The sequence below is a fragment of the Corapipo altera genome, unplaced genomic scaffold (assembly GCF_003945725.1).
Source record: "Corapipo altera isolate COAL_440 unplaced genomic scaffold, ASM394572v1 45, whole genome shotgun sequence".
NCBI lineage: Eukaryota > Metazoa > Chordata > Aves > Passeriformes > Pipridae > Corapipo > Corapipo altera.
The window spans coordinates 12,007,137-12,013,136 of NW_020884877.1; the positions used below are offsets into that span (position 1 = coordinate 12,007,137).

General features: G+C 38.8%; 1 long non-coding RNA gene across 1 annotated transcript in view; it reads right to left on the bottom strand.

The window, feature by feature from the left end:
* LOC113943977 overlaps positions 1–141 on the bottom strand; it is a 35,090-nt gene extending 34,949 nt beyond the window's left edge. Inside the window, exon 1 of the long non-coding RNA XR_003526542.1 lies at positions 71–141. This is a non-coding gene — a long non-coding RNA (uncharacterized LOC113943977). The remainder of the gene's footprint in view (positions 1–70) is intronic.
* Between the last annotated feature and the right edge of the window lie 5,859 nt (positions 142–6,000).

Sequence of the window (6,000 nt, forward strand, 5' to 3'; positions counted from 1 at the left end):
TTCATCATAAGCATAAAAAAATCTGCAAGAAAATAACATTAAAATTAGTAATTGTTTAAAATGTGCTTACAGTTCCTGCAGTTCCTTTGTTTAATGAATACATTTCAAACACCAGTGGCACACTTGAAGATTGACTTCATCTCCCTCTTTGCATTGCTTTGAAGTTAATGGCAAACAGGGCTTTAACCTCACCTCCCAAGCTCTGTATTACTTCTTCTTTAACTAGCTAAATAATACCTGGTACAGTTTAACAGTGCAGTTTCACATTCTTCTTGTTCAGCAATGACATTTAGAGGGTTTCAGTCCTCAGTTGATTTTTTCTGACCTGCACCTGCCTCACTAGTTGTTTTGATACAAATCTTTTAAAAGAGGTGTGGGAAAATAGGTAAGGGAGCAGGTTCGGATTAAAACATTCCTCTGCTTTTATCTACTTTTCCAGTGCTATTTTAAATTGAAACCTATTTCCTTGGGCCAGTTCCTATGTCCCTAAAAACAGTCATGTCAGCACAAGGGAAAGGATAGGACAGGAATGAGGGTGAGCAGAGGCAGAGGTAGTTCCTTACTCTGGAATTGTCACTGAAAATCATTAGAAACTATAACTGTATCGCCATCTAAAGCAGAAAAAAAGACTTGGTACCAGAAATTTCGTTTAAAAACATAAGAAAAAGAAGAGAGGAATTATTAATTCACTAGAAGTACAGAAAGATACAATAAGCTCCCATCAATGCACCTGTTCCCCAATTTTTGGCGCAGCATAAAATAAGAGATTAGATATTTCTCCCTATATATTATCTGGTGTGGGGTGTATGTGTGTGAGAACACACATAGGCAAGCAGGCACTTGTGCAAGTATCTTTTTTTTTCCCTCTTGGTTATGGTGCTCAGCAAGGGAACTGAGCAGAGAGGCCTGGAAGCAGGCTGTGGATGTGGCTACTAACATGTAAGATGCTGCTGGATCTCGTGCTGTCAACAGCAGCCAGAGGAGAGTGCTAGAAATGAGGGCTTGGGTGTGGTTTTGATTTAAGATATGTATCTGGATAATTAAACCAAGTAAAATAGATTCATTTTGGGGAATGGAACTGTGACAAGTTCTGTCAACTTTGATTCTATCTGTATAATATTTTGAGATAGTTTTTTTAAACAGGGATTTAAACTTGTAAATCGGCCTAACACCCTTCCCATCTGTAGTCTGTGTAATGTGAACACCCACTCAGAAACATGGAGATCTCACTCTTGATCTCCCAAATCAGAATTGGAAATGTTTAGATTACAATTATTTTCTGTGGGTTCATAAGACAACCTGATATCGTTTTTACATGAATGGCTTCCTAAAGTTTCAATTATATGTCATTTATTAAGGTTATATTAATTTCTTTCTAAGTCTTGGAAGTAAGAGGTTGATTTAATTGGTTTTCAAGGAACTGTTCAGTTCATTTGCTATTGTTATGAGACATGTATCATCTCCCATTTAATTAGTTTTGTTTCAACACAAAAGTTATTGCCTGCTTTCCATGGTAGTTCCTATCCTTCTTGTATAACTGCATGTGTGACTGCTGTAACCTTGCCTGGCAGGCATTTTTTTAGAGTCAGTAGATTTGTCTTTAAATTTCTATGTGAGATTGTGTGAACAGGAGCAGGGAACGGAAATCCAACTTGTACTTTTTGTAAGTAAGTGCTACTATTTATTTTAAAAAGAATTTATTTGACAAATCATAGGCTTGGCTATATCCTGCAAGGATGTTTATGTGAGAAACACCTCTTTTCAGTTTGGCTCTCAGCATCCCTGGATGCACTGAGCATTCTTTGCAGGATGTGTCCCATGCCAGCTGGGGCAGCTGCCCTGCCTGCTGGAGACATGCAAGCAGCAGATCTTCTGCAGTTGCTCCTTCCAAAGCAGTTGGGTGCTCACTGTGAGCCCAAAGCTTGCTCAGATTTTTTCTACCTGCTACTTAACCCTCTGACTCTCCCAGCTCTGCTCTCTCTGTTTTGTGCTTTGCTAGCCTGTGTCAGAAGTAATGGACATCTGCAACCACCCAGTTCTTTTGGACACTGACTGAGCAAGAGATACTCCCATGAGCTGCTGAGCTGGTGGAAACTGGAAGGGAAATTGCCCAGCAGAGCTGGGGCACAGTGAGCAGCTTTGATGGAGTAAACAGCCAGTGAGGCAACAGCATCTCCAGGATCCATGAACCAGCCGGGGGTGTGATATGTAGGGGATGAAGCTGCAGACTTTTTGTCCTCAGATGTTCCTTTCTATGTGGGGCAAACAGTCAGGTAGCCTCATATGGGTGATAGGAAAGCTATTGGTAGATTCACAAAATGAACTTTTCTGACAGGTACTTTCCACGGTGCAACTGAATTATTTCTGCTGCCTACCAGCCTTAGGGAGGAGTTTTCTAATTGCTTTACATCCTAACCAGCCCTGCACTGCTCTAGATATTTCCTCAGCAACACTGTACTATGTCATGTGAAGGCTATTAGCCCTGTTTAAATTATGTTTGTTTACTGATGTGTTATTTTTTTTTCCCAGAACTATACAAGTTTTCAATAATACACTAGATTTTTGTATATCAGCTCTTTGGACAAAAAAATCCCATTTGATTAGCTCTTAGCATTTTCTTTATTAATCAGCAACTCTTTTTTTTTTTTTTTGCCAATTTCCAAATTGGCAAAAAGTACCTAAGTTCAGAGCTATTAAATTGAAGTCCACCCATGTTGGATTGAGAGTTGAACGAGTAAAGGTAAATTTTATAATTCCTAGATACAGTGACAAGGTAGAAAATAGCTGATAAATGGCTGTTATTCTGTTCTTTTTAGACAGAGAAGATAGAAATAACTTTCTCTAAATGTACTGCTATTATTATTAAGCTATTTATAAAACAGGGTCTCTTCTCCCAGGTTGGAGATGGTACCTCTGCTGGGTTATCATTTTATGTGCTTATGTATGTATGAACTGCAGGTAACTATTCAATAAATCCATTTTTCTTGTCATTAATATTAGAGGATTTTCAGCTTCCACTTGCATGCTTTATTTATGATCAAGTTCTTGCAATCAGAAATGTGATCTTTAATAAAATGAAATGTATGTGTCTGATGGAAAGAAGCATTAATCATGCAGAAAGCAACCAATACACATTTGTTTCCTTTCCCCATATTGTCAGATTGCATTTCTATAGGTTAATCATGATTTGTAAGTAATATGTAAACATATTTCCAAAGAAGAGCTCTCCTTTAATGCACTGTGAGTCCAAATAAACTAGAGTATGTTCAGTTTCCCCTTCTATTCAGAGAGCAGTGTAATCCAATGTCCATTTACCTCTGCTTTCCTTCTAGATATTTCTATTATCTTGCTTTTGTGGATTCCAAACTAATAGATGTGAAGTTCCTGGAAGATGCATTTTAAACATTAGTACCACAGTGAACTGATTCTAATTTTCCATAATCTTACTGAAAGTTAGTCTATTTTTTGCAATAATCATTAACGCTCTCTTGAATGCATAGAAATTATTTGTGTTGATATTCCATTTATTTACACTATTGCATCATGATTATAACCCACCTCCTGCAAAACAACTTATTTGCAAGTTTACTAATATTCTGCTTAAGATAACTTGCGATGTTAATTTAGCAGTGAACTCATTTTAGAGCTTATTCTTTTGGCAATGAACATTTTCAGAATAATGTTTCCACTATGTGAACTGCGTGATATTTAGATCATACAAATATGAATCACATAAATTTTAAAAGTGCATTCATAGCAGAGTGCATTCTAACAGCCAAGAAGGTGTGAACGAAAATTGACTTAAAAATTCTTTGAATCGTTGCATTAATTTCTACAGCAATTAATTGCAGTTATCATTGTATCCCTTTTGTGTTCACTGTCAACAACAGCCACTAATCATTTGAATCTCACAGGCCCACACAAACTGTAAAGTGACCCACAGAATCTTTTCTCCTAGTCTCAATTTGGCACTGCTGTGCACAGCTGACTAGTGTTGGCCCTTCAAGAAGCAGAGAAAGTGTAACAGGCTCAGACATGTCTAGGCAGTGCAGCTCAGCCCTTAAATGCCGAGCAGCTTGTGTTACCTAAACAGATGAAAAAAAAGAAAATCGGACAAAGATCTGCTGTGTGTCACTGGTGGAGCATTGTCAGGCAGACACAAAGGCTTTCAGTGTTGGATATGTTTGCCAGCCCCTGGGTGGGTAACACAGAGCTGTTCTCATCACCTGTCCCTCCTGCTTGTGCAGTGTCTGCTGCACACATCATAATGTCACCTGGGTGTTTGGTGAAGCTGCAGAAGCGTGGGGTAATCCTGGTGCTGGAGACCCTGTGGGGCTTTGGCACAAGAATGGCTTTAATGTGCTAAGCATGAGCAGTGTGAATGTGAAGTGCCTAACCTGAGCACAGGTAAGCCTGAAAGCTTAGGTGCTCTGAGATTTTGATGGCTGGGATGCTGTGGGTGGGTGTGGGCAACTGAGGATCTAAACTTTGAACTTGGATGCCTGCTATGGCAACCAGATCCTATATCTACCTGAATCCCATCCTTAGCCTTCAGTGCATTGGAAGATTGCTGCTATGGGAAAAGCCCTGAGGACAAGATCCTTAATAAGATACTATACTACTGGCATAGTACCACTGAGTGTATTGAAGCTTACATAATTTACACTACAAGAGGATTTGGCCTTCTGTCTTTAGTTGGAGTCTTTAGTCAAATCAGCACATAGCTGGTATGGAGGTAGCTCATTATGGAGGAGCCATATTCACCAATGTTCTCTCTCTGAGAGGTCTTACTCCTGTTCTTTTGTGATTTCTGTAGCTGTACCAATGCTGAATAAAGGTCACTGCCGCTTAGAAAATAAGTTAGTTTTGTAGACTGAAGCTACAAAACAGAAACCATGGTGTATGAGGCTCCTCTCTGGGCTGGGGGCTGTGTGTGTGTGGGAGGAGGGATTTGCAAAGCTGTGTAACTAGCCAGGGCAAATATCTGTGCAATATAAGGATTTTTCTCTTCCCTTCTTTTTATTTTTCTCTTTCCCACTTTATTTTCTTCATGTCTTCATTTCTTGCTTAGCTAAAGAACTGTTCCTATTCAGCAGCCTATTCAAGATCAGTTCAGGACTGGAGCTTAGTGAAATACTGGCTGCAGGCATAGCAGGACAGGCAGAGCTCTTGAATAACTGACTGTTGAAAGGCACTGTTTGGCAGTGCTAATTGTACACAGGGTACTGCACAACTGCACTGCTCTATTTAATGACTTGTCATTGTATATATTTTATAACCCTTTGTTAGCCTGGAAAATTTGCTTAGGCTGATACCCAAACTCAAAGTTGGTGCCACAATTTTAATTGAACTATGAAAATATTCCAAACCCCTGCTTCCTTTCAGTAGTGACTGTGGTGAATTCCCTAGAACTAAGAAAATTCGTAAGTGGTCTTCTCAAAGTTGTGCTGCTTATTGCTTCAAATTATAGACAAGAAGTTTTGCACAATTTATGCAGTAGATGTACTCTCAAGGGAAGGACTCTGTTGATGTAATTGATTTACTTCAGAGAAAGTCACATAAACCTTTCCCATCATTTTCCTGTCTTTTGATACTAAATTACTATAATAGTAGCAAAAAAAATTCAAAAGTGTTGAAGAGCAGCTTAGAAACAGCCCTGTTTTGAGACTGTTTAGACATAAGAAAAAACAGAGAACGAGTTTGTCCCTGCCCAGAACACAGGATAGCTTCACTTGCATTTTGCAAGTGAGGCTACTGTTGTGAGTTTTAAGTGACACTTTACTTTTGCCATCAATATCCATCTTCTGTGGCACATACAGCTAACAATAAACTTCAGCGTGAGTTTGATACATCATGACTTTATTTATGTATTTTCTTCTGCAACTAGAACTTAATAATTAAAAGATTCTCACCTTGCCAACAGCTGGGAAGGTGAGCTTAGTGTAGAAAATTTACTCATGTTATTCTATTTCCGTGGATTTTAGAACTGGTATACAATAG